Genomic DNA, 27,205 nt, shown 5'->3' with positions numbered 1-27,205 from the left:
GAGAGAGAGGCCAGCTAGGGCTGGGGGTAATGAGGGAGTTGAGGGTTCCTTGGCATATATTTTTTATACTTTCTTTTTTGTTGTTTTTTGAGACAAGGTCTCACTCTGTCACCCAGGTTGGAGCATGGTGGTGCAATCACAAATCACTGCAACCTTGACCTCCTGGGCTCAAGGCATTCTCACATCTCAGCTTCCCAAGCAGCTGGGACTGCAGGCACATGCCACCATGCCAGCTAATTTTTAAATTTTTTGTAGAGACAGGAGTCTCACTATGTTGCCCTGACTTGTCTCAAACTCCTGGCCTCAAGTGATCCTCCCGCTTTGGCCTTCCAAAATGCTGAGCTATATAGTCATGAGTCACCAGTGTCTGGTCCATACTTTCAATACAAATGTGTGGTGGTACTGCTGTGAACAGGTCCTAGATTTATCAAAATTATCTCTTTTTTATTTTAAGGTTATATCTCTTTAGATAAATGTCATATGAATTTTTTAAATGTATCTTTTTATATTTTGAAGTTATGCCTCTTTAGAGAAATGTTTCACCTTATCAGGTTTCATCTTAATCAATTGAAAACCTTGCTGTCCTTATTCTCTTTCCCCAGTTCTCCCATTTTATGGTAAGACATTCTCAGCTTCCAGTCCCTCTTTCCCCTGGTTCTGCTAGGGATCTTTCTCTTTGCTGTCTTTCCTGGACAGGTGATCTGACTGGTAGATTCAGGTTGTTGTGCCACTAAGTTCTCCCATGACCTCGTTTCTCAGCACATGTTTGGCAGGTTAGGGGAGGTCACCCAGTCCCTTCTCACCCAGCCCTGGTCTCTTACAAGAAAAAGGAGCCCCAAGGTATCTAGGCAACCTTGCACATTCTGACTAATTGATCGCATCATAGAATCCTTGAACAAGCACCAGAACTCCAGAGAGGGCAGACATCTATCTTGCTGTGTTTGGACAGGCCAAACTGAACAAACATGTTCAGTCCCTGAAACATCTTGGGCAATCGAGGGTTAACTTCTCAAAGTTAAATAGGCAAGACCAGCAACCATGCAGCAAGGTAAACTGTCCTCATGAGAACTCCAAAGACTTTATTTTTCTCTCTCTTTTTTCAAGGCAGGGTCTCGCTGTGTTATTCAGGCTGCTCTCAAACTCTTGGGCTCAAGCAATCCCCCCATCTTAACCTCCCCAGCAGCTGGGACTACAGGCACACTCCACAGCACCCAGCTGACTTTTCCTTCTAAGCATCTTTGGCTGGGCATGGTGGCTCATGCCTGTAAACCCTGCACTTTGGGAGGCCGAGGTGGGTAGATCACTGGAGGTCAGGAATTCAAGACCAGCCTGGCCAACATGCTGAAACCTCATCTCTACTAAAAATACAAAAACTTAGCCAGGCATGGTGGCAGGTGCCTGTAATCCCAGCTACTTGGGAGGCTGAAGCAGGAGAATCACTTGAACCCAGGAGGTGGAGGTTGCAGTGAGCCAACATTGTGACACTGCACTCCAGCCTGGGTGCGGAGCAAGTCTGTCTAAAAAAAAAAAGGAAGAGAGAGCATCTTTATCTTCATTTTCTAGCCTCAAGTGTTACTTTCTCCCAGTAACATTTTGCCCAGAAAGAGTTGATGAATGTAGATTTAAGAATAAGATTTTCCCGCCGGGCGCGGTGGCTCAAGCCTGTAATCCCAGCATTTTGGGAGGCCGAGACGGGCGGATCACGAGGTCAGGAGATCGAGACCATCCTGGCTAACACGGTGAAACCCCGTCTCTACTAAAAACTACAAAAAAGGCCAGGTGCGGTGGCTCAAGCCTGTAATCCCAGCACTTTGGGAGGCCGAGACGGGCGGATCACGAGGTCAGGAGATCGAGACCATCCTGGCTAACACGGTGAAACCCCGTCTCTACTAAAAACTACAAAAAAGGCCAGGCGCGGTGGCTCAAGCCTGTAATCCCAGCACTTTGGGAGGCCGAGACGGGCGGATCACAAGGTCAGGAGATCGAGACCATCCTGGCTAATACGGTGAAACCCCGTCTCTACTAAAGAATACAAAAAACTAGCCGGGCGACGAGGCGGGCGCCTGTAGTCCCAGCTACTTGGGAGGCGGAGGCAGGAGAATGGCGTAAACCTGGAAGGCGGAGCTTGCAGTGAGCCGAGATCCAGCCACCTCACTCCAGCCTGGGCGACAGAGCCAGACTCCGTCTCAAAAAAAAAAAAAAAAAAACCAACTACAAAAAACTAGCCGGGCGAGGTGGCGGCGCCTGTAGTCCCAGCTACCCGGGAGGCTGAGGCAGGAGAATGGCGTGAACCCGGGAGGCGGAGCTTGCAGTGAGCTGAGATCTGGCCACAGCACTCCAGCCTGGGTGACAGAGCGAGACTCCATCTCAAAAAAAAAAAAAAAAGAATAAGATTTTCCCCATGATGCTGCCTTTCCCGAACAAGTGAGTTCATTCTCATTTGTCTTTCTTCAGAAATCTTTTATCTATCTTTCTCCCATTAGCTGGAATGGGTGCTCCATGAGAATAAAGACTTAGGTTTCATTTTTCCTATTGTCCCCAGAGCCTACCATACTGGCTGGCATTGAGAAACAATTGAACAGTTTTCTGAATGAATGACTGAATGCTCAAATAAGCACATGAATTAATTATCACTTTCCTTTGAATCTCTCCATTCTCCTTCCTCACCCAATGGGGCTCAATTCTTATATACCGAAGATATTCTATAAATGATGATTCAATGAACACTAAGCCTTGTTCTATGCACTGAAGACCAAAAGAAATAAAAGACGTCATTCTTGCTCTGTAAGAATTCAAAGGCTAGTAAGGAAAGAAAGATACATAAATATCTGTAACACAACATGGTAAACAGGAACAAGGTGATGACAGTTCCTGACCATTTCCTACATCTTTTAGATCAGGAACGCTCAACCTTTGTGCACGAGTATGTGTGTGTGTGCACGTACCATGTACCCCTTGGACAATCATGTGAAACCTTGTATTCTTGCTCAGAATAACATTTTTAAATGCATAAAATACATAGCATTACAAGGGAAATTAATAGTGTGAATTACATAAAATGTAGGCCGGGCGCGGTGGCTCAAGCCTGTAATCCCAGCACTTTGGGAGGCCGAGATGTGCGGATCACGAGGTCAGGAGATCGAGACCATCCTGGCTAACATGGTGAAACCCCGTCTCTACTAAAAAATACAAAAAACTAGCCGGGCGAGGTGGCAGGCGCTTGTAGTCCCAGCTACTTGGGAGGCTGAGGCAGGAGAATGGCGTGAACCCGGGAGGCGGAGCTTGCAGTGAGCTGAGATCCGGCCACTGCACTCCAGCCCAGGCGATAGAGTGAGACTCCGTCTCAAAAAAAAAAAAAAAAAAAAGTTAAAGTGGCACTATGGTAATACATGTGTGTATTTATTAATGCATTATGTAACAAGATCCAGCAGGAACCTAATAACAACGACAATTTTGAAGTTTTTGTTTTTGTTTTTTGTTTTTTTTTTTGAGATGGAGTCTCTCTCTGTTGCCTAGGCAGGAGTGCAGTGGCAGGATCTTGGCTCACTGCAAGCTCCGCCTCCTGGGTTCACACCATTCTCCTGCCTCAAACCTCCCAAGTAGCTGGGAGTACAGGCGCCTGCCACCACGCCTGGCTAATTTTTTGTATTTTTAGTAGAGACGGGGTTTCACCATGTTAGCCAGGATGGTCTTGATCTCCTGACCTCATGAGCCACCTGCCTCGGCCTCCCAAAGTGCTGGGATTATAGGCATGAGCCATCACACCCAGCCTGACAATTCTCAAGTCCTGATAAGTATAAACACTACTTTGAGACATTTGCAACAACAGCATAGATATGAATATATCTGTGATTTCTGTTTTTTTTTTTTCTTTTTTTTTTTTTTTTGAGATGGAGTCTTGCTCTGTTGCCCAGGCTAGAGTGCAGTGGCGTAATCTCAGCTCACTGAAACCTCCACCCCCTGGGTTCAAGTGATTCTCCTGCCTTAGCCTCCCAAGTAGCTGGGATTACAGGCACCTGCCACCACGCCCAGCTAACTTTTGTATTTTTGGTAGAGACAGGGTTTTACCATGTTGGCCAAGCTGGTCTGAAACTCCTGGCTTCACGTGATCCGCCTGCCTTGGCCTCCAAAAGTGCTGGGATTACAGGCGTAAACCACTGCGCCTGACCCAATATATTTGTGATTTCCACTGGAGACGAAGTCACAGGTGCTGCTAGCACTAGTGGGTTTGTTGCCTACATTCATAATTAAAGGAAATGTTAAATTTCAGTTAGAGACTATCAGATATTAATTTGTATTTTTTTCCCACAGAAGCTTATGGATATCACCTTCTACCTTAAGGGTCTCTGGTGCCCAGGTTATTAATTTCTGATCAAAATGTTCTAATGGAGCTGGCACTTATTTAGAGACAGATCTTAGGTGGCAGATCTAAGCAGTTCTAGCGTTTCTTGTAGTACAGCACTGATGGTAGTAAATTCACTCAACTTTTGTTTGTATGAAAATGTCTTTTTACTCCTCCTTTTTATTTTTATTTTATTTATTTATTTATTTATTTATTTATTTACTTATTTATTTTTTGGAGACGGAGTCTTGCTCTGTCGCCCGGGCTGGAGTGCAGTGGCCGGATCTCAGCTCACTGCAAGTTCCGCCTCCCGGGTTTACGCCATTCTCCTGCCTCAGCCTCCCGGGTAGCTGGGACTACAGGTGCCCGCCACCTCGCCCGGCTAGTTTTTTGTATTTTTTTAGTAGAGACGGGGTTTCACCGTGTTCGCCAGGATGGTCTCGATCTCCTGACCTCGTGATCCGCCCGTCTCGGCCTCCCAAAGTGCTGGGATTACAGGCTTGAGCCACCGCGCCCGGCTACTCCTCCTTTTTAAAGAATACACAATACGCAGTCGTAAGTTTGGTAGTTTTTCCCTCCAGTATTTTAAGAATGTCATTTCATTTTCTTCTGGCTTCCATAATTTATTTTGGGAAGTCAGTTGTAATTCTCATTACTGTTTTTCCGAAAGTCTTTTTTTTTTTCTTTCCCTTTCTGGCTGTTTGCAAGGGTTTCTCTTTCTCTTTAGTTTTCAACAGTTGTTTAACTATAATGTGCTTGGATGTGTTTTTGTTTTAGTGTGTGTGTGTCTTTTTTTTTTTTTTTTTTTTTAATTTATCCTGCTTGGGCTTTGCTAAGATCTTCTTGAATCTGTGGGTTAATATCTTTCACTGTTTTTTTTGAAAATTCTTATTTTACGACTCATTATTTCTCCTCTTTCCTTCTGAAATTCCAATGTGCAAACATTAGAGCATTTTATCCTGTCTTACATCTCTCTCAAGTTCTGTTCCAGTTTTTTTGCTATATTTTTTTCTCTGTGCTTCAGTTTGCATAATTTGTTTTCTTTCTTTTTTACTTTTTTTTTTTTTTTGAGATGGAGTCTCACTCTGTCAGCCAGGCTGGAGTGCATTGGTGCAATCTCAACTCACTGAAATCTCTGCCTCTTGGGTTCAAGCAATTCTCCTGCCTCAGCCTCCCAAGTAGCTGGGTTATAGGTGCCCGCCACCATGCTCAGCTAACTTCTGTATTTTTATTTTTATTTATTTATTTATTTGTTTTGAGATGGAGTCTCACTCTGCAACACAGGCTGGAGTGCAGTGGTGTGATCTTGGCTCACTGCAAGCTCCACATCTGGGGTTCACACCATTCTCCTGCCTCAGACTCCTGAGTAGCTGGGACTACAGGCACCCGCCAGCAGGCCTGGCTAATATTTTTGTATTTTTAGTAGAGACAGGGTTTCACCATGTCAGCCAGGATGGTCTCGATTTCCTGACCTCATGATCCACCCACCTGGGCCTCCCAAAGTGCTTGGATTACAGGTGTGAGACACCGCGTCCAGCCTAACTTTTGTATTTTTAGTAGAGATAGGGTTTCACCATGTTGGCCAGGCTGGTCTCGAACTCCTGACCTCAGGTGATCCCCCTGCCTTGGCCTCCCAAAGTGCTGGGATTACAAAAATGAGCCACTGTGCCCAGACTGTTTGCATAATCTCTAATAACTAGTCTTCAAGTTCAGTGATAGATATTTTTTCTGCCGTGGCCAACCTGCTCTTAAGCCTAGCCAATGAATTCTTAATTTAACACATCATATTTTTCAATTGTAGAATAACCATGTTCTTTTTTTTTTTTTTTTTTTTGAGACGGAGTCTCACTCTGTTGCCCAGGCTGGAGTGCAGTGCAGTGTCGCAATCTCGGCTCACTGCAAGCTCCGCCTCCTGGGTTCACGCCATTCTCCTGCCTCAGCCTCCTGAGTAGCTGGGACTACAGGCGCCAGCCACCAAGCCCGGCTAATTTTTTTGTATTTTTAGTAGAGATGGGGTTTCACCGTGTCAGCCAGGATGGTCTCGATCTCCTGACCTCATGATCCACCCACCTCAGCCTCCCAAAGTGCCGGGATTACAGGTGTGAGCCACCGTGCCTGGCCCCATGTTCTTTTTTAGAGATTTAATTTCTCTATTGATATTCTTTATCTTTTCATCCATTTTGTCTAACTTTTATTTTTCTTTAACATAATTACAAAAAAGCATCTTAAAGTCCTTGTATGCTAATTCCAACATCTGGGTTACCTGTAGGACTGTTTCTGTTGTCTATTTTTTCTCTTGCTTACAGGTCACATTTTTCTACTTGTTTGGATATATTATATATATATGTGTGTGTGTATATATATATATATTTTTTTGAGACGGAGTCCAGTCTGATATTGAGCTGGATCAGTTCACTTTTTGTTTCAAATATCAGCTGAGCATGGTGGCTCATACCTGTCATCCTAGTACTTTGGTAGGCTGAGGCAGGATTATCACTTGAGCTCAGGAGTTCAAGACCAGCCTGGGCAACATAGTGAGACCTCATCTGTATTTTTTTTTTTTTTTTTTTTTTTTTGAGACGGAGTCTCGCTCTGTCGCCCAGGCTGGAGTGCAGTGGCCGGATCTCAGCTCACTGCAAGCTCCGCCTCCCGGGTTTACGCCATTCTCCTGCCTCAGCCTCTAGAGTAGCTGGGACTACAGGCGCCCGCCACCTTGCCCGGCTAGTTTTTTAGTATTTTTTAGTAGAGACGGGGTTTCACCGTGTTAGCCAGGATGGTCTCGATCTCCTGACCTCGTGATCCACCCGTCTCGGCCTCCCAAAGTGCTGGGATTACAGGCTTGAGACACCACGCCCGGCCTGTATTTTTTTAGTTTTTCAAATTTTAATGTAAAAAATGGTTTTGGCCAGGTGCAGTGGCTCACGTTTGTAATCCCAGCACTTTGGGAGGTCAAAGCAGGCAGATCACCTGAGGTCAGGAGTTTGAGACCAGCCTGGCCAACATGGTGAAACCCCATCTCTACTAAAAATACAAAAAGTACCTGGGCATGGTGGCACACACCTGTAATCCCAGCTACTTGGGAGGCTTAGGCAGGAGAATTGCTTGAACTCAGGAGGCAGAGGTTGCTGTGAGCTGAGATGGCACCACTGCACTCCAGCCTGGGCGACAGCAAAACTCTGTCTCAAAAAAAAAAAATAGTTTCAAATATCTTAGAGTCATGCCTGTCTTGTGTTTATTACAGGCCTTTTTTTCAAGCAGCCTTCTCTTTCTCAAATACAACAATATTATAGGATATCTTTCTCTGAATTTTAATCTAGCCTTCTCTACTGCCCAGAACTTAGCAAAAATCCTGTAGGGAGAACTGGCAGGTGAGGAAAACCAGCTATGTATTTGAAGCTTCTCCAGATTCTACTCTGTCTAGCCAGCTCACATGACCAGAAAAGCTGGCTGCTTTCTCATTCTCTCTGAGTAAGCTTGCCTCTATTCTGGCAAGTCTAATCTCCCCAAGCCCATGCCAAGACTCAACAAATGCCCTCATAGAGGAAAGCAGTCACGAATCTCCACTCACTTTGCAAGGGTCCCTTCTGCTCTGGAATTTAGTTCCATTAGATTTCCAGCCTTCCAGTGTCTCTAAAAAGAAATATATATGTTTTTTAGTTTATCCATATATATTTTTTCTAATTGCCATAGTGGACACAATGGTCTACTGTTCCCCTCTTACATCCTACATCCTAACCACCAATTCTAAATATTTTAAATTCCCATTAAAATGTCTTATTTTACTCATGAGTTGTTTAAAAAAAAAAACAAAAACTTTTAAGGCCGGACGCAGTGGCTCACGCCTGTAATCCCAGCATGTTGGGAGGCCGAGGCAGGAGGATAGCTTGAGGCCAGGAATTTGAGACCAGCCAGGGCAACACGGCAAGACCCCGTCTCTACTAGATTTAAAATAAATAAATAAATAAAAATTTTAAAAGGAAAAAAAAAAGCTTAAGTTTATACATTTATAATTTCCAAGTATATTGTTTTAACTTTGATCACTTTGTTAATTTTAACTTAATTGTGTGTTGATCTATGGCCTATATCAGGGATTGACTAATTATTTCTGTAAAGGGCCAGGCAGTCACTATTGTAGGCTCTGTGGGCCATATGATCTGTGCTGTTATAACAAAAAATGAGCCATAGACAACATGTAGGCCGGGCGCGGTGGCTCAAGCCTGTAATCCCAGCACTTTGGGAGGCCGAGACGGGCGGATCACGAGGTCAGGAGATCGAGACCATCCTGGCTAACACGGTGAAACCCCGTCTCTACTAAAAAATACAAAAAAAAACTAGCCGGGCGAGATGGCGGGCGCCTGTAGACCCAGCTACTCGGGAGGCTGAGGCAGGAGAATGGCGTAAAACCCGGGAGGCGGAGCTTGCAGTGAGCTGAGATCCGGCCACTGCACTCCAGCCTGGGCGACAGAGCGAGACTCCGTCTCAAAAAAAAAAAAAAAAAAAAAAAAGACAACATGTAAATGAACGGGTATGGCTTGGTTCTAACAAAACTTTATTTTCGGCCGGGCGCGGTGGCTCAAGCCTGTAATCCCAGCACTTTGGGAGGCCGAGACGGGCGGATCACGAGGTCAGGAGATCAAGACCATCCTGGCTAACATGGTGAAACCCCGTCTCTACTAAAAATACAAAAATCTAGCCGGGCGACCTGGCGGGCGCCTGTAGTCCCAGCTACTCAGGAGGCTGAGGCAGGAGAATGGCGTGAACCCAGGAGGCGGAGCTTGCAGTGAGCTGAGATCCGGCCACTGCACTCCAGCCTGGGCGACAGAGCGAGACTCCGTCTCAAAAAAAAAAAAAAAAAAAAAAAAAAAAAACTTTATTTTCAAAAGTAAATGGCAGGCTGGATTTGTCCTGCAATTCAGTTTGTCAATCCCTGGTCTAAATTATCTTAATTATTTACAAATTTATTACGACTTGCTTTAGAAATATATTTACTTTGAAATTTGAGTGCTTTTCATTCTGTATTAGCTGGGCACAGTGGCTCATGCCTGTAATCCCAGCACTTTGGGAGGCTGAGGCAGGTGGATCGCCTGAGGTCAGGAGTTGAGACCAGCCTGGCCAACATAGTGAAATCCTGTCTCTACTAAAAATATTAAAAAATTAGCTGGGCGTGGTGCTGGGCACCTGTAACCCCAGCTACTCAGGAAGCTGAGGCAGGAGAATTGCTTGAACCCAGGAGGCAGAGGTTGCAGTGAGCCAAGATTGCATCATTGCACTCCAGCCTGGGCAACAAGAGTGAAACTCCTCAAAAAGAAAAAGAAAAAGAAAAAGAAAAAAATATATGTATATATATACTGTATTAAATAAATAATTCTATATATTTATTAGATTAAACTTGTTTTGTTCAAATCTTTTATAACTTTGTTGATTTCATTTGTTTACTTGCTTGACCTAATGGCAGAGAAAAAGACATTTAAATTTATTCTTATAATGTGGATTTGTCAGAATATTTCCGTAGGTCTAACAATTCTTGCTTTAATATTTAGTGGTTAATTTATTAGAATTTTAACATCCGGCCAGGCACAGTGGTTCATGCCTGTAATCCCAGCACTTTGGGAGGCCAAGGTGGTTGGATCACCTGAGGTTGTGAGTTTGAGACCAGCCTGGTTAACACGATGAAATCCTGTCTCTACTAAAAATACAAAAATTAGCCAGGTGTGGGAGTGCACGCCTGTAATCCCAGCTACTCAGGAGGCTGAGCCATGAGAATTGCTCCAACCCAGGAGGTGGAGGTTGCAGTGAACTGAGATCATGCCACTGCCTTCCAACCTGGGCGACATGGTAAGACTCTGTCTTTAAAAAAAATTAATATCGGCCGGGCGTGGTGGCTCACCCCTGTAATCCAAGCACTTTGGGAGGCCAAGACGGGTGGACCACGAGGTCAGGAGATCAAGACCATTGTGGCTAACATGGTGAAACCCTGTCTCTACTAAAAAATACAAAAAACTAGCCAGGCGTGGCGGCGGGCGCCCGTAGTCCCAGCTGAGGGAGGGAGGCTGAGGCAGGAGAATAGCGTGAACCCGGGAGGCAGAGCTTGCAGTGAGCCGAGATCCGGCCACTGCACTTCAGCCTGGGTGACAGAGCGACACTCCACCTCAAAAAAAAAAAAAAAATTAATATCTTAATTTTAAGATATTGATTTTAAATGATTAAAATTATTTATTAATTAGCATAATTAAACATCAAATCATTCAATCATTTAATTAATAATAATTATTTGTAATTATAGCTATTATGTTTATCTATAATTACATATAATGGGATATTGTATATATCTACATATATCCTACATATATATAGGATGGAAGCGAAGGATTGTTAGATATATCTTCTCCCAAAGAAGACACGTATTTCAGCATGCTTTTATGTATTTTTGTTTCTCCTACCCCTATAGCCCATCATACTGAAATGGTCTAGAATTTTAGTTCTGTTATTATTCAGAAACCTTCACTTATTTGGCTTCCTCTAAGTGTTTTGACGGAGAGATATTATGCGGCAAGCTGAGGGTTTAAATGACTGAAAATATTTTTATTATGCCATCATATTTGAATGCTAATTTGGCTGGATATAAAATTCTAGATTCAAAGATCCCTTTCTTCTGTTCTTTAAATCTATTACCTTATTCTTTTCTTGCATCATTGTTGCAAGTCTAATGGCAATTTGGTTCTTGTTCCTTTTTGAGTAATCTGTTTTGTGTCTCTGAAAGCATTTAAAATTTTCTTTTTGGCTGGGTGCAGTGTCTCATGCCTATAATCTTGGCACTTTGGGAGGCTGAGGCAGGAGGATTGCTTGAGGCCAGGAGCTGAAGACCAGCCTGGGTAACATGTTGAAACCTTGCCTCTACTAAAAATACAAAAATTAGCCAGGCATGGTGGTGCTTACCTGTTGTCCCAGCTACTCAGGAGGCTGAGGCAGGAGGATCACCTGAGCCTTGGGAGATCGAGGCTGCAGTGAGTCATGATCATGCTGCTGTACTCCAGCCTGGGTGACAGAGTAAGACCCTGTGTCTAAATAAATAAATAGGATTATACTTTAGAAAGTTTATCTAGTTTTTATTTCATTTATTATTATATATTGCAAAAAGGCTTTCCCACTCCCCATCTTTTGTATTTTTATAGCTCCTTATAAGCCTGAATAAAATACTATTTACCACACAACTGAGTGCTGATAAAAGTGTTTGTTTTAGGCCAGGCACAGGGCTCACACTTGTAATCCCAGCACTTTGGGAAGCTGACACGGGCGGATTACCTGAGGTCAGGAGTTCGAGACCAGCCTGGCCAACATGACGAAACCCTGTCTCTACTAAAAATACAAAAATCAGCTGGGCATGGTGGTGGGCAACACCATCCTAGCTACTTAGTAATCCCAGCTACTTAGGAGGCTGAGGCAGGAGAATTGCTTGAACCCGGGAGGCACAGGTTGCAGTGCCACTGCACTCCAGCCTGGGCAACAACAGGGAGACTCCATCTCAAAAAAAAAAAAAAGGCCGGGCGCGGTGGCTCAAGCCTGTAATCCCAGCACTTTGGGAGGCCGAGACGGGCGGATCACGAGGTCAGGAGATCGAGACCACCTGGCTAATACGGTGAAACCCCGTCTCTACTAAAAAATACAAAAAACTAGCCGGGCGACAAGGCGGGCGCCTGTAGTCCCAGCTACTCGGGAGGCTGAGACAGGAGAATGGCGTGAACCCGGGAGGCGGAGCTTGCAGTGAGCTGAGAGCCGGCCACTGCACTCCAGCCTGGGCGGCAGAGCAAGACTCCGTCTCAAAAAAAAAAAAAAAAGATTTGTTGTATAGTGAACTGTGGAGGGATAAGGGGCAAAGTGGGCACAAAAATAAATCTGATGGTAGGGTTAGGACTGAGAGGGCAGAGGAAATGAGACTGACATTTCCTAGGAAAACTGACAGGTTAGCCAATGTTCCTATTCCAATCCATCTTCTTGGAACCTCCCTGCTATTTCCTCTGACATCTGAAGCACTTGCTGTAAAGCACTCACTGCTCATACTATGGCTGCCTGGCTGGCTTTCCTTGAGAATATGTATGTTTAATCTGTATTTTGTCTATGAACCTTTTCGAGGGCTTTGTAGTTCTACTCCACACACTGCACACTCACCCATCCTCTTTTCCTCCGGTGGCTGGCACATGGAAAGTACTATGGATCAAATTGGAAATCCATCTCTCCTCTCAAAGGCAGCTAAAGCTACGTGGTCAGGCTCTGGGCCCCAGATTCTAGTCCTGATTTCTGAGTCTGCTTTCCAGGTCAGGAAATGCACTGGGGCTGACGACAAGGCTGGAACGTCCCGGGATTGAAGCTTGGATCCAAACTGTTGGACAGCGTCTGGAGTTTTGCACAAAAGAGAATTGAATTGTAGATCAGCTGGGAAGTTACTGCGATAGTCCTGGTGCCCTGCGGCCTCCAGCAACTGGAACCCTGTGGGAGCACATAGCTGGCATTTTTTGCTAGAGATTAGGAAGTCTTTTGCTTCCTCTATGAAAAGGCTTGAATTCAATGGACTGTTGTGGTAAGATGAAGTTTTTTTTCCCCTTATTGGTAAAAATAAAACAGAGATTTGGCTTGAGTTATTGCGCAGTGGTGGGCCCATGAGCTCGCTCTCCGGTGTTTGGCGGGAAGCCAGTTGAAGAGCATGTGGTCACATTTTTGTCCGGCGTCATCAAGAGTGTAGAGAAGCTGTGATCCTAGCCTCAGAGGAGGGAGTTTTCATTGCAGTGTGACCCTTCAAAGACCATCTTTATGCAAGAAATGTCAGAGGCCCATTTCATAGTAAGTTCTTTTGAAGTTTTGTTTTGGTTGAAGTTATATTATCACTCATGGGCTGATGTCATCTCCTTATGATGGTGTCCCTAAGAGCCTTCACAGGCCTAGGAGGCACTGATTGGTGGTGGGAGGCCCAGGCTGAGAGGCAGGTCTCTTTGTTGTATTTCTTCCTGGGCTTTAGTCTGGCTCTTTCTAAAATGGGCTAGTCCTCTCTCTACCCTCTTTCTCATGTGGTGAAGGGTGTTGGGACAACATGCAAATATGGTTCAAAAGAGAATTGAAGCTGCTCTTTTCTACTCTGTCACATTTGCTTGCTCTGAATTCAGTCTTTTGTTAGCATATTCTTTGAAGTAGAACTTGTCCATGGTTAACTTTGGTGTCTTGATTTGGAGAAGAAATTGAGTAGTGCCCAATTGCAGGTAGACCAAGGAGGCTGAACTGGGTTTTCATGGGGTTTGTAGGATGTGCAGAATGGTTAAATGAATGTATGAATGAACATATGTAAGTCGAATGTGTGATGGAGAACCTCAGAATGACCCAAGAAACATATTTCTCCAGAAACTAAGTAGATCTTGGGCTGTCAAGTATTTAGTACCCATAACACACAATGATAGTTTAAATATGTGGTCCAAAAATTTATTCCTCATCAACCAAGTCATAAATGCAGGACTTAAGGAAATCACATGTGAGAGGTGTCTGTGACCTAGGACATTGGAGGCCTAGGTCAGAGTTAGGAATCAGGACCTTGCAAAATTTACTTAACATTCTCCAGAATGTGGCCCAATCTACAAAGCCATTCTCATGTCAGCAGCTCAGCTGGAGAGCATATGTGCTTGAAGTTTCTTTCACCTTCACTCTTGCTTTAATAAAAGCATTTGTAAGTCCAGGAGCTTATTTTATACTTTGATTGATCAGCAATTGTGTCTTCACTAAGAACCACCCATATTGTCATCCTTGGGCAGACACAAGGAAGGATGAAAGGATTTACCTGCAAGAATCTAGAGAACTAAGGCCAAGGGAAGCAGGTCAGACGGAGGTAGATTGCATCTCAGATTTAACCAGCCAATGATGGAAAAGATTTTTTTTGAGACAGCATCTCGCACTGTCACCCAGGCTGGAGAGATCTCGGCTCACTGCAAGCTCTGCCTCCCAGTTCACACCATTCTCCTGCCTTAGCCTCCCTAGTAGCTGGGACTACAGGATGCCCAGCTAATTAATTTTTTTGTATTTGTAGTAGAGACGGGGTTTCACCGTGTTAGCCAGGGTGGTCTCCATCTCCTGACCTTGTGATCTGCCCACCTCAGCCTCCCAAAGTGCTGGGATTACAGGTGTGAGCCACCGCGCCCAGCCTGGAAAAGATTTTTTAAAGAGTGAGGTAGCACCTGTCTGGATCTTGTCTTGGGTGTGTGCTATGGTCTGGATGTTTATGGCCCTCCAAATTCATAAATTGAAACCTAATCTCCGATGTGATAATATTAGAAGGTGGGGTCTTTGGAGGTTATTAGGTCATGAGGGTGGAGCCCTCATGAATGTGATTCATCCCCTTATAAAGGAGACCCTAGAGAGCTTGTCAGTCCCTTCTACCAGTGAGGACTGAGTAAGAAGCCTGTCTTTGAGAAATGAGCCCTCACCAGGTAGGCACCAAATCTGCTGGTGACTTAATCTTGGATTTCCCAGCCTCCAGAACTGTGAAATATACATTTCCATTATTTGTAAGTTACCTAGCCTATGGTAATTTGCTGTAGCAGCCTGAACGGACTAAGACAGTGAGGATGGGAGTGGAATATGATGTGCTAGGTTCTTTCCAGTTTTCAAATAATATGCTTTTACCTCCTGAAGTTTCATCCCCTGTGCCACTAATCTCTGAATTGCTAAAATATTTGCATTTTTGTCTCCTACTCTCTACTTTATCAAACAACCTGTCCTATTTCTCTCTATAACTGCAGACCCCTATCAGACCTCTCAAAATATCATTTATGACTTCCTCTTCCATGTGGAGAACATGAGAGAGTGAGAGAGAACTGGGATCTTCTATACTTTTAATGAGTGAATCCACATGACTGTAGGCATCTAGAACAGGGCTCTCAAACGTCAGCAGGTCACAGAATCACCGGAGGGCTTGTTAAAACACAGATTCTTGGTTCCACCCCAAAGTTTTCCATTCAGTAGGTCTGGGGAAGAGCCCAAGAATGTGCATTTCTAACAGGTTCCCACCTAATGCTATTGTTACTGGTGCAGGGACCACACTTTGAGAACCACCACCCTAGAGGACGGGGATCAAGTCAGCCCACTCTCAGTAAAATCCCAAATGCAGAGGGGACAAATTAATAAGTACCAGGGTGTGCTGTCCTCTTCCTCCTCTTTCTCTTCCTCATCTTCCACTTTTTTCATGGCTTACCTGATCCCTGCCTCAGGGGCCTCCAAAGAAAACTCTGACTTAGACCAATGTGTTCCAGATTCAATATCACTTTCTATAGGAAGCAGTCCATGAACTCCAGGATTAGATGTTGTGGCTTCCTATACTTCTCCTTCTTGATGGCTATCATGATTCACAATTTGCAACTGAGATTTGTGTGATTTCTTAATCTCTGTTTCCTCCAGAGACTGTAAGCTCCATGAAGACAGGATACTAGAATAGTAGGAAAAAGGAAGGGTTTGGGTGGAGAATGGTGGTGAGTCACCCTTAGGATTGTGCACAATAAAAGAGAGTGAAACAACAGAAGATTTTGTCCCCAAAGAATAAAGGAAGGGAAGGGAGGAGGAAGGAAAAAGGTGACCTGGAACATCCATTAGAACTTTGGCTGCCAAGTCTAGCCCAGCTCTCTCTAGTGCGAACCAGAGGTTTGCCCGCTCTATTTTGGCCACAGAGTGGGCATTTCATCTCTCCACACATTTTAAAACCTGAGTTGTTTTTTTTAGTTCTGAGCTACTTACCCGCTCTAAGCCTCAGCTAGAGCACCCATAAAACAAAGAATTAAGGCTCCAGGGCTGAAGAGACCTAAGTACAACCCCCAGCTGTGCCACTGTTGCATTTTCATGAGTGCCTGAATTAACTCCTCTAAGCTTCCGCTTCCCTCCTGCAAAGAGTTTCTACTCCTAACGTTGGGACGCTTCCAGGAATCAGCACGTGAAGTCCTTAGCACAATCCCTGGCTCAATGCACACAAGTGGCCATTGTCATCACCATCTTCAATGTCATCGTCCTCCTCACCATTGTCACCATTCCTGTCCCCACACCCAAGGTTTCTGAGGTCTCAATGGGATAAAGAACTTCATAACCATGGAGCACTGTCTGAATGTCAGGGGCATCCAAGTGCCCCATCCCCTGCCTACAAGTCCTGCAGTAACATCCAAGGATGTCTTCCTTCCCCAGGGCTCTCACGCAGGCTCTACCCCTTGCAAGCCTTTGGTGACTCTTGATTTTACGACAAATGCATCTTTTGTCTCTTCTGTTTTCAGGACTTCAACTAACCAACTAAAGAACTGTTCCCCAAAGCATTGTTCCTGAGGAGGAAAAGAGCCCAAACACCCATCCACACCTGCTTTGTGCCAAGAATCCACAGTTGGGTTGCAAGGACAGTATATGTTGTCCTTTTGGAAAAATGAGAGTGAGCCCAAATGAAGAGCAAACAAAGGTGTCTCAAATCATCCCAAGGCAAGTGGGGAGTAGCCTGGGCTGTAACAGCCTCACTCCTGCATGAGACTCTGTCTCTGGCTTTTCGCATTAAGTAGTTTCCTGTCCTGCGTAAAACAAAATGAATGGGCTGGGTGCGGTGGCTCACGCCTGTAATCCCAGCACTTTGGGACGTCAAGGCGGGTGGATCACCTGAGGTCAGGAGTTTGAGACTAGCCTGGCCAACATGATGAAATCCCGTCTCTACTAAAAATACATTAGCCAGGTGTAGTTGTGGGCACCTGTCGTCCCAGCTACTCATGATGAGAATCGCTTGAACACAGGAGGCAGAGGTTGCAACAAGAGGTTGCAATGAGCCAAGTTTGCACCCCTGCACTGCACTACAGCCTGGGTGACAGAGTGAGACTCTGTTAAAAGAAAGAAAGAAAGAAAGAAAGAAAGAAAGAAAGAAAGAAAGAAAGAAAGAAAGAAAGAAAGAAAGAAAGAAAGAAAGAAAGAAAGAAAGGCAGGAAGGAAGGAAGGAAAGAAAGGAAGAAAGAAAGAAAGGAGAGGGAAGGAAGGAAGGAAGGAAGGAAAGAAGGAAAAGAAAAGAAAAAGAAAGGCCGGGCGCGGTGGCTCAAGCCTGTAATCCCAGCACTTTGGGAGGCTGAGGCGGGCGGATCACAAGGTCAGGAGATCGAGACCATCCTGGCTAACTACGGTGAAACCCCGTCTCCACTAAAAAATACAAAAAACTAGCCGGGCGAGGTGGTGGGCGCCTGTAGTCCCAGCTACTTGGGAGGCTGAGGCAGGAGAATGGCGTGAACCCGGGAGGCGGAGCTTGCAGTGAGCTGAGATCTGGCCACTGCACTCCAGCTTGGGCGACAGAGTGAGACTCCGTCTCAAAAGAAAAAAAAAAAAAGAAAAGAAAAGAAAAAGAAAATAAAAACTTATCCAAGTCTTAGGATCTTAAAAGGTAGATCCTGGGTTTTAAGCCCACTTATTTTACAGATGAGGCCCAGAGAGAGGCAAACACTTTCCCAGGAATACACAGTAATTTGTAACTGGGCCAGAGCTCACTATAGTTAAGTCTTTTTGTTTGAGGTGACTGAGATAACGCCATCTATTTTTTTTTTTTTTTTAAGGGAAATGCTGTGCTGATATTTCTCACAGTTTGAAACTTGTAAAATGCCATCTATGTTTTTTTTTTTTTTAAGGGAAATGCTGTGCTGATATTTCTCACAGTTTGAAACTTGTAAAATGCCTCTCTTCCCTGAGTACCCATCTGTCCTCTACTATCCTCAGGGTTTGGGACTGATGCTCTGTGGTTGAGGGAGAGTGGTTAAGAATGGAGGAGCCTGATTTCAAATCTCAGTTTGGTTAACTTACAGCCATATGACCTTGGGAAACTACTTTACTGCTGTGAGCCTCAGTTTCCTCATGTGTAAAACTGGGAAAATAGAACTCATGAGGAGTTCTTGTGACCTAATGTCTGTGAGGTATTATATTTATAGCAGTGCCTCACAAACAGGAAGTATTCAATAAATTTGCATTTATTGAATTTAATGACCTCCAAGAGAGTTGCTTAAGGGCAAAGTGGAAGTCAATTGAACAGTGGGTACATTCTCTCTGAAAGCAAGGCTAAAGCTATGTTAAAAAAAAAAAAAAAGCATTACTGGAAAGGAACAAGGAATTCAGCTGCTAAGCCAAGTGGAGTGGCTCACTCTGTAATCCCAGCACTTCGGGAAGCTGAGGGAGGGAGATCACTGGAGCCCAGCAGTTCGAGCCTGGGCAACATAGTGAGATCCTATTTCCCCTTTTCTGAGAGGGAATCTTGCTCTGTCGCCCAGGCTAGAGTGCAGTGGCACAATCTCCGCTTACTGCAACCTCTGTCCCCAGGGTTCAAGTGATTCTCCTCTCTCAGCCTCCAGAGTAGCTGGGATTACAGGCACTCACTGCCACGCTCAGTAATTTTTTTAGTTTTTCTTTTTTTTTTTTTTTGTAACAGAGTCTCGCTCTGTCGCCCAGGCTGGAGTGCAGTGGCACGATCTTGGCTCACTGCAAGCTCCGCCTCCCGGGCTCAGGCCATTCTCCTGCCTCAGCCTCCAGAGTAGCTGGGACTACAGGCGCCGGCTACCACGCCCAGTTAATTTTTTTGTATTTTTAGTAGAGACAGGGTTTCACCATGTTGGCCATGCTGATCTCAAACTCTTGACCTCAGGTGATCCGCCCACCTCGGCCTACCCAAATGCTGGGATTACAGGGATGTGCCACCACACCCAGCCGTGAGATCCTAGTCCTTAAAAATCAAACAAACAAGCAGGGCGCGGTGGCTCACGCCTGTAATCCCAGCACTTTGGGAGGCCGAGGCGGGTGGGTCACAAGGTCAGGAGATTGAGACCATCCTGGCTAACACGGTGAAACCCCGCCTCTACTAAAAATACAAAAAATTAGCCGGGCGAGGTAGCGGACACCTGTAGTCCCAGCTACTCCGGAGGTTGAGGCAGAAGAATGGTGTGAACCAGAGAGGTGGAGCTTGCAGTGAGCTGAGATTGCGCCACTGCACTCCAGCCTGGGTGACAGCGAGACTCGTCTCAAAACAACAGCAGCAACAAAACAAACAAAAAACAGGAAGGAATCCAGCTATTAGCAAAATTCAAATGAATTGTGGATTTTTCTGTTATTAAAATGTAAAGATATCAGGATCCTTAAACTCAAGTAAACGACACAACAAACGAAGCATATCGAATTTGAAGCTGTGTTATGATGATGCCTGTGCCAGTTTGGGGGAAGGGCAATACTTGGCTTACACAGATGCTCTAGATCTTGACGAGGGAGAGGGGGGCACAGTTCTACAGAGACCTGTGCCAGTACAAGAGAGAGGGCCAGTTGCTTCCGGGGTGGAGAGTACATGGAGAATGGAACCACTAGCTATAAACCAGACTGCATGGTGGGCTGGTGGAAACACCAGTTTCTACATGACCTCTGGACCAAACACTCTCTGGACAAAAAGCAACTCTGCTTTGAATGACCTTCAAAGTGAATGCCCTGGGCCAGTCCCAAGGGTTCCTTCCCCTCCTCCTACTCCGTCTCCTGGGTAACAACATTGTAAGCCTGGGAAGAAAGGGGGTGATAGCATAATATTCTCTGTCATGTTACAGACCCAGGGAGCTTTTAAGAAATAAATACCAATGGGAAAGAGGTAACATGCATTCTCTGTAAGTGCTTTGGTAATTCAAAGCAGTGTTTTAACTAGACTCGGGAAGTTGCCTGGGGATCAGAAAGCAAGGCAAAAATGTGTATGGAATTTGTCAAAATTCGTTAAGCCCATCTAGCATAATAAGGAGAACATCTTTTTATAAAAACAAAGTTAAATCATAAATTATGGCCGAGTGCGGCGGCTGACTCCTGTAATCCCAGCACTTCGGGAGGCTGAGGTACGAGAATCGCTTGAGTCCAGGGGTTCAAGACCAGCCTGGGTAACATAGTGAAACCCCGTCTCGACAAAAAATTAAAAAGTTAGCCAGCTGTGGTAGTTGGAGCCTGTAGTCCCAGCTGCAGAGCTTGAGGTAGGAGGATCACTTGAGCTCTGAAGGTGGAGGCTGCAGTTAGTGTGACGGCACTACTGCACTCCAGCCCGGGTGGCAGAGTCGGGCTCTCTCTAAAACAAGCAAACAAATAATTGCAAGGCATATATTTTATTTTTAGATCATGCTTTACTTTTTTTTTTTTTTGAGATGGAGTTTCGCCCTTGTCCTGGCTGGAGCCCAAGGGCGCAATCTCAGCTCACTGCAACCTCCGCCTCCCAGGTTCAAGGGATTCGCCTGGCTCAGCCTCCCAAGTAGCTGGGATTACAGGCATGTGCTAACATACTCGGCTAATTTTTTGTATTTGGTAGAGAAGGGGTTTCACCTTGTTGGTCAGGCTGGTCTCGAACTCCTGAACTCAGGTGATCCACCCGCCTTGGCCTCCCAACGTGCTGGAATTACAGGCATGGGCCACCTCCTGAGGCGCCTAGCCTCATGCTTTGCTTTGAACTAGGGGGACCATCAGTGCCTCTGTAGAGGAAGCTCATGGAGAAGCCAGGGACAAATCCTAGAAGGCTTTACACTTTCAGCCAGGGCTCTCCAGACCATTTTGGTTATGCACTCCATCAGTAAAATGTTTTTGTAGACACATTGTATTAGTCTGTTTTCACACTGCTATAAAGAAATGCCCCTCAATTATGTCATAATAATATCATACAAGTATTTGAGGTGAAAAAAAGAAAAAGAAATGCCCGAGACTGGGTAATTTAAAAAGGAAAGAGGTTTAATTGACTTACAGTTCAGCATGGCTAGAGAGGCCTCAGGAAACTTATAATCATGGCAGGAAGGCAAAGGGGAAGCAAGGGACCTTCTTCATGAGGCTGCAGGAAGGAGAAGTGCAGGGTGAAGGCGGGGGGAGCCACTTATAAAACCATCAGATCTCGTGAGAACCTGCTCACTATCACAAGAACAGCATGGGGGAAACCGCCCCCATGATCCAATTACTTCCACCTGGTCTCTCCCTTGACATGTGGGGATTAGGGGGATTATGGGGATTATAATTCAAAATGAGATTTGGGTGGGGACACAAAGCCTAACCATATCACACATTCCTCAGTACATGTATTTTTAATTATTTTGAGATTATATATCTTTATGAGTCCACTTATGTGAAATGGCTAGAAGGCAAATTTACAGACACAGAAAGTAGATTAGTGGTTGCCAGGGGCTGGGGGAAGGATCGAATGAGAATGGCTGGTGATGGGTATGGGTTTCCTTTTTTTTTTTTGAGACGGAGTCTCGCTCTGTCACCCAGGCTGGAGTGCAGTGGCCGGATCTCAGCTCACTGCAAGCTCTGCCTCCCGGGTTTACGCCATTCTCCTGCCTCAGTCTCCCGAGTAGCTGGGACTACAGGCGCCCGCTACCTCGCCTGGCTAATTTTTGTTATTTTTTAGTGGAGACGGGGTTTCACCGTGTTAGCCGGGATGGTCTCGATCTCCTGACCTCGTGATCCGCCCGTCTCGGCCTCCCAAAGTGCTGGGATTACAGGCTTGAGCCACTGCGCCCGGCCGGGTATGGGTTTCCTTATAGGGTGATGAAAATTTTCTGGAATTAGTGACAATGGTTGCACAACCTTGTGAATATACAGAAAACCACTGAATTATACATTTAAAGGGTGAACCTTTTGGTATGTGAGTTATAGCTCATTTAAAAAAAATCACATGTAAATAATGTGTACGTTATAAAGAATAGCCTTAAAAAGTTTTAAAAGTCAAGTAGACTGAATGCAGTGGCTTACACCTGTAATCCCAGCACTTTGGGAGGCTGAGGCAGGGGAATCACTTGAAACCAGGGGTTCAAGACCAGCTTGGGCAACATAGCAAGACCCTGTCGCTACAAAAAAAAATTAAAACTTAGGCTGGCATGGAGGCGCATGCCTGTGATTGCAGCTACTCAGCAGGCTGAGACAGGAGGATTGCTTGTGTCCAGGAGTTCGAGTTTGAGGCTGCAGTGTGCTATGATGGTACCACCGCACTCCAACCTGGTCAACAGAGTGAGACTCTGACTTGGCCTTTTGGAGATATCTTTGCTAATTTCCACTTCTGTTGGATTTCCTCTCCAAAACATGACTCTTTTCTTTGGAAGTAGTCATAAGCAGAGAAGGTTGTAGTCAGTGATGAGGTACCACTTCCAGACCAGGCTCCAGGGAATTTCTTCTAGAATGACAGGCTGCCAGAAACCTTGACTGGGTGCAGTAGCTCAGGCCTGTAACCCAGCACTTTAGGAGGCTGAAGTGGGAGGTTCGCTTGAGCCCAGGAATTCGAAACCAGCCTGAGCAACAGAGGCTGCAGTGAGCTATGATGGCGCCACTGCACTCTAGTCTGGGCAACAGAGCAATACTCTGCCTCAAACAAACAAAAGGAGAAACTTTATGACATTTTACCTGGGTTTACAAATCATCTAGAAACGTGTCTGCACTATGTTTTGGTTCTCAGTATTAGGGTGTTTAGCTTCCTGATTGGTGAGGACAAAAATGAGACCAACAATCCCCTGACCCTGCCTTCTTTGAACTTGGCCTTTCTCCAGGCGTTCGAGACCCAGCTGTTGAGAGTAGAAAAGCAGAAGAAAGGACCTGAGGCCAGCAAGTGCCCTCCCCACTATGGGGCAGATCTGCCAGCGAGAATCGGTAAGCTCTGGTCTTCCTTTCTTTCTTTCTTTTTTTTTTTTGAGACATTTTTGTTCTGTCGCCCAGGCTGGAGTGCAGTGGTGTGATCTCGGCTCACCGCAACCTCTGCCTCCCGGGTTCAAGCGATTCTCCTGCCTCAGCCTCCCAAGTAGCTGGGATTACAGGCATGGGCCACCACACCCGGCTAATTTTGTATGTTTAGCAGAGATGGGGTTTCTCCATGTTGGTCAGGCTGGTCTCGAACTCATGATCTCAGGTGATCCGCCTGCCTTGGCCTCCCAAAGTGCTGGGATTACAGGCTGCTCTGGTGTTTCTTTAGCTTCTCAGAGGGGTCACATGTACCATAGCCTGCTCAACCTACTCTCCCTGGCAGAGGGGTGTGTTGGGGTCCATCTTAGAGGAGGGAAAACTCTGACCAGGAGCACAGCAGGAAAGCATCATGAGGCAAGGCAGGAGCCCCCCAAACCCAGCATCTAAGTCTTGCTGCAGGTTCATGTGCTGCAGGTTCATGTGTTCTGACCAAGGGAAGCCCAGAGGATCGTTCTGTATCCCCCTGGTTAATTGCTTTTTAGACAGTTATGCTGTGAAGTCATCAATGTGTGCTGGAAATAGGGGTTCGGCTTTTTCGCCCTCTCTGGTTGAATTTTATGCTTCCATGTAAAAATGAGCTTCTGTCCATCAATTTTTTTTTCTTTTTTTTGAGACAGATTCTCACTCTGTTGCCCAGGCTGGAGTGCAATGGTATGATCTCGGCTCACTGTAACCTCTGCCTCCTGGATTCTTGTGCCTCAGCCTCCCTAGTAGCTGAAATTACAGGCATGCGCCACCATGCCCAGCTAATTTTGTAATTTTTTATAGAGATGGGGTTTTGTCATGTTGCCCAGGCTGGTCTCGAACCCCTGGCTTCATATGATCCGCCCATCTCAGTCTCCCAAAGTGCTGGGATTATAGGCGTGAGCTACTGCACCCGGCCAATTTTTTTTTTTTTTTTTTTTTTTTTTTCATTTTAACAGAGACAAGGTCTTACTATGCTTTCCAGGCTGGTGTTGAACTGGCTTCAAGTGATCCTCCCACGTCATCCTCCCAAAGTGCTGGGATTACAGTGTGAGCCACCGTGCCCAGCCCAGAAGCCCGTTCTTACATCTTAAAGAGCTTTGATTCTTCCCCTGGATATTGAAATAAACCCTGGAAAATGTTTATAGGACAAATTATGTTCTTCTGAGTAGCTGGCTCATTTTAAATTAATCTGTGCTGCAGATGGGTCCCTCTGGAGCAAGGACTACAGCTGTTCCACCCCACCCCCCACCAACAGAACAATTTGGGAAATGGAGACACAGTGGCGTTGATCGCAATGACAAACACAGTGCTCAGACTAACTGAGTGCCCTGAGCCCAGAACACTCTCAGAGCCCCATTTAAATCACTGCAGTGGCCTGGCCTGTTTGCTTTATGAAGACTTCCCCTGGCCAGCCCTTGGGTGGCAAATTAATTCCTGATTAGTATCTGAAAGTGGACAATACAAGCTCAAGGAGTTGCTTCCACCTCAAGGCAAGAGGTGAGGGGCTTGGGCATGCCTGGGGTGGTCATCTTTCCCTCAGTCCTACAAGAGTAGCTTACAATGCCCTCTTCAGCATCTTTGAGAAGGGGTTTGCAAAGTCCAGCTCAGGTGCATCCTTCCTGCCTCCCAGGGTTGTTTGTTTGTTTGTTGTTGTTGTATGTTGTTGTTGTTGAAACAGAGTTTCACTCTTGTTGCCCAGTCTGGACTGCAGTGGCGCAATCTTGGCTCACTGCAACCTCCGCCTCCCAGGTTCAAGCGATTTTCCTGCCTCAGCCTCACCAGTAGCTGGGATTACAAGCTCCCGCCACGGCGCTCGGTTAATTTTTTGTATTTTTAGTAGAGATGGGGTTTCACCAAGTTGGCCAGGCTGTTCTCGAACTCCTGACCTCAGGTGATCCACCCGCCTCAGCCTCCCAAAGTGCTGTGATTACAGGCGTGAACCTCCGTGCCCACCCAGTCCCTCTCAGGCTTTTGAGAGGATTGAATTCTGTCCTGTTCCTAATGCCCAACTGGAAGCTCCCGGCCTCATTCTCCTTTGTGGAATCCAAGGCTCCTGCATGGTTGTCAGTGGGGAGTGGAGGCCACTAAATACAGAAATCCAAAATTCCTCTTAGCCATTGGGCCTCTTAGGCCTCTTTGTTTTCTCTTCCTTCACCCCCAACCAGAGTGAGAAAAGTTTTGCCTGCTTTGGGAATGAAGGAGCCCTTCTAAACCTGGAAGTGTGTTTGGGATGTCATTGCCACCTCTCATGGCCCCCTTCCTGTGCCCTTGCCTGGCTTTGCCAGTCCTAGGCAGAATGCCACCAGGAATTTAAAGCAGGCCAGGCCAGCCTTGGAGAGGTGGCACAATGCAGCCAGTGTCACAGGCGCCATGTGGCAGTCAGCAGGTTTGGACTCCAGCACCCAGAGTTCAGTGTCAATCTGACGACAGACCCTCAGGTCCTCTGTGGTGTGTGGAGGTTCAGGGAGAGGAGCACAGGCTCCGGGATCTCAGACACAGAAGGAAATCCAACAGCTGGACATTGATTTGGTCCCATCAATTAGCCCAGCAAGTTGTAGTTCTCATTGCCTGGAGCCTCTGTCAATCCATGATCTTTATTGTAGCTGCTTTATTTACCAAGCAAGTCCTCTGTGCCCACCACTCCCAAAGGCCCAGTGAAGAAGGTGTCATTCCCATTTCACAGATGGGGAAACAGGCTTAGAGAGGTTAAATTCCTTTCCCAAGCTTGTACAGTTTGTCCTGGCAGATCCAGGACATAAACTCAGGTCTCTCTCACTCCAGGACTGTGCTCTTTCTACCATCAAGCTCAAGGCTGAAGGTGAGGTGTGTGACTCCAACCCTAATTTCCTAAGGATAGATATATTTTGAGTTGTTCCAAGCTTAGAAACTTGTGCTTGGGATATTGAAATTTCCAGTTAGTCTAAGGAAGGGCCAAACATTGCATGGTCCATTTGGTTTCTTTCTCATAGGTTTCCTGACAATTCCAAGCCCCAGACAGTGTTTTTCACTGTTGCCTTACTACTAATTCTCATGTAGACTTGGAAGTATCTGCAAGGCTTCATCAGAGCCATTTCAGCAGGGAGTTGGCTATCCTGGGGGTGTCAGTGTAAGGCTTAGACAGTTTTGGCTTTGGGCATGTGGAAAACTTGCCTGGATTGTTCTGGAAGCTCAGACTGCCTATGGGATGCTATTTTTTGCTTCCCTAGTTTTCCTAGGACCATAATTTTTTTAAAGTTTATTTTGTATAGATGGAATCTTGCCCTGTCACCCAGGTTGGAGTTCAGTGCACAATGATGGCTCACTGCAGCCTTGAACTCTTGAGCTCAACTGATCCTCTTGCCTCAGCCTCCCAAGTAGCTGGGACTAGAGGTGAGTGCCCCCACACCCAGCTAATTTTTAATTTTTTTTATAGAGACATGGTCTTGCTATGTTGCCCAGGCTGTTCTTAAACCCCTGGCCTCAAGTGATCCTCCTGCCTCAGCCTCCCAAAGGGCTGGGATTACAGGTATGAGCCACGCACCCAGCCTAGGACCTTGATTATGTGAGGTAGGACAAGAAGTGCTGAAAAGATCATCCGTGCCCTGCAGGGAAGATACATACATGGGTTACACCTGATTCTTACAGGGACTACCTGCATGTCCATGGGCTGCTATGCAAGCTTCCAGGAACTTCAGTCTCCTTCCTTAGAGAGTGGGGTTGCCCCTTGTGCTCTGTCACTCTGGGTTCCATCCCTTCTCACCCACTAATAGTGGGGAGGAAGAAGAAGAACTAATATTTATGCTGTGCTTTCTGGTTCTGGGCACTAAGATAGGAGGCACTTTACAGGTTATTATTACAGATAAAGGGCTGAGGAGGGCCTCAGTTTTGGTATTCATATTTTTCCCCCAGTTTTCCCCCAACCCCCGATGCTGCAGAGATACCTGCAGGGGTGAGTGGAGATTGACAATCAGAATCCTCTGAGATCTCCAAGTTAAGAGCAGAGTCCTTTGAAGTCCCTAGTCATCACCAATACACTTGAGTTTGGGCTACATCTGTTCTGACTTGAGGCTCCCCAGAAAGTTTGTCTCTAGCAGCCCCGGGATTGACTGGGACCAGGACCCACCCTATCCCCTGCTAGTGGTAGGTGGAAAGGTGGGCCAGGCTCAAATCCAT

At 45.8% G+C, this 27,205-nt stretch overlaps 1 long non-coding RNA gene across 1 annotated transcript in view; it reads left to right on the top strand.

Moving 5' to 3' along the window:
• The first annotated feature begins 923 nt into the window (after nucleotides 1-923).
• The window catches only part of LOC104661962, a 28,657-nt gene continuing 2,375 nt past the window's right edge, over nucleotides 924-27,205 (top strand). The window contains exons 1-3 of the long non-coding RNA XR_747912.1: nucleotides 924-1,048; nucleotides 16,630-16,805; nucleotides 22,897-22,996. This is a non-coding gene — a long non-coding RNA (uncharacterized LOC104661962). The remainder of the gene's footprint in view (nucleotides 1,049-16,629; nucleotides 16,806-22,896; nucleotides 22,997-27,205) is intronic.

This window comes from Rhinopithecus roxellana, chromosome 11, assembly GCF_007565055.1.
Source record: "Rhinopithecus roxellana isolate Shanxi Qingling chromosome 11, ASM756505v1, whole genome shotgun sequence".
In the NCBI taxonomy this organism is placed as follows: Eukaryota; Metazoa; Chordata; class Mammalia; order Primates; family Cercopithecidae; genus Rhinopithecus; species Rhinopithecus roxellana.
Note: the sequence above shows the minus strand (reverse complement) of the source record. Positions and strands in the feature narration are given on the sequence as shown.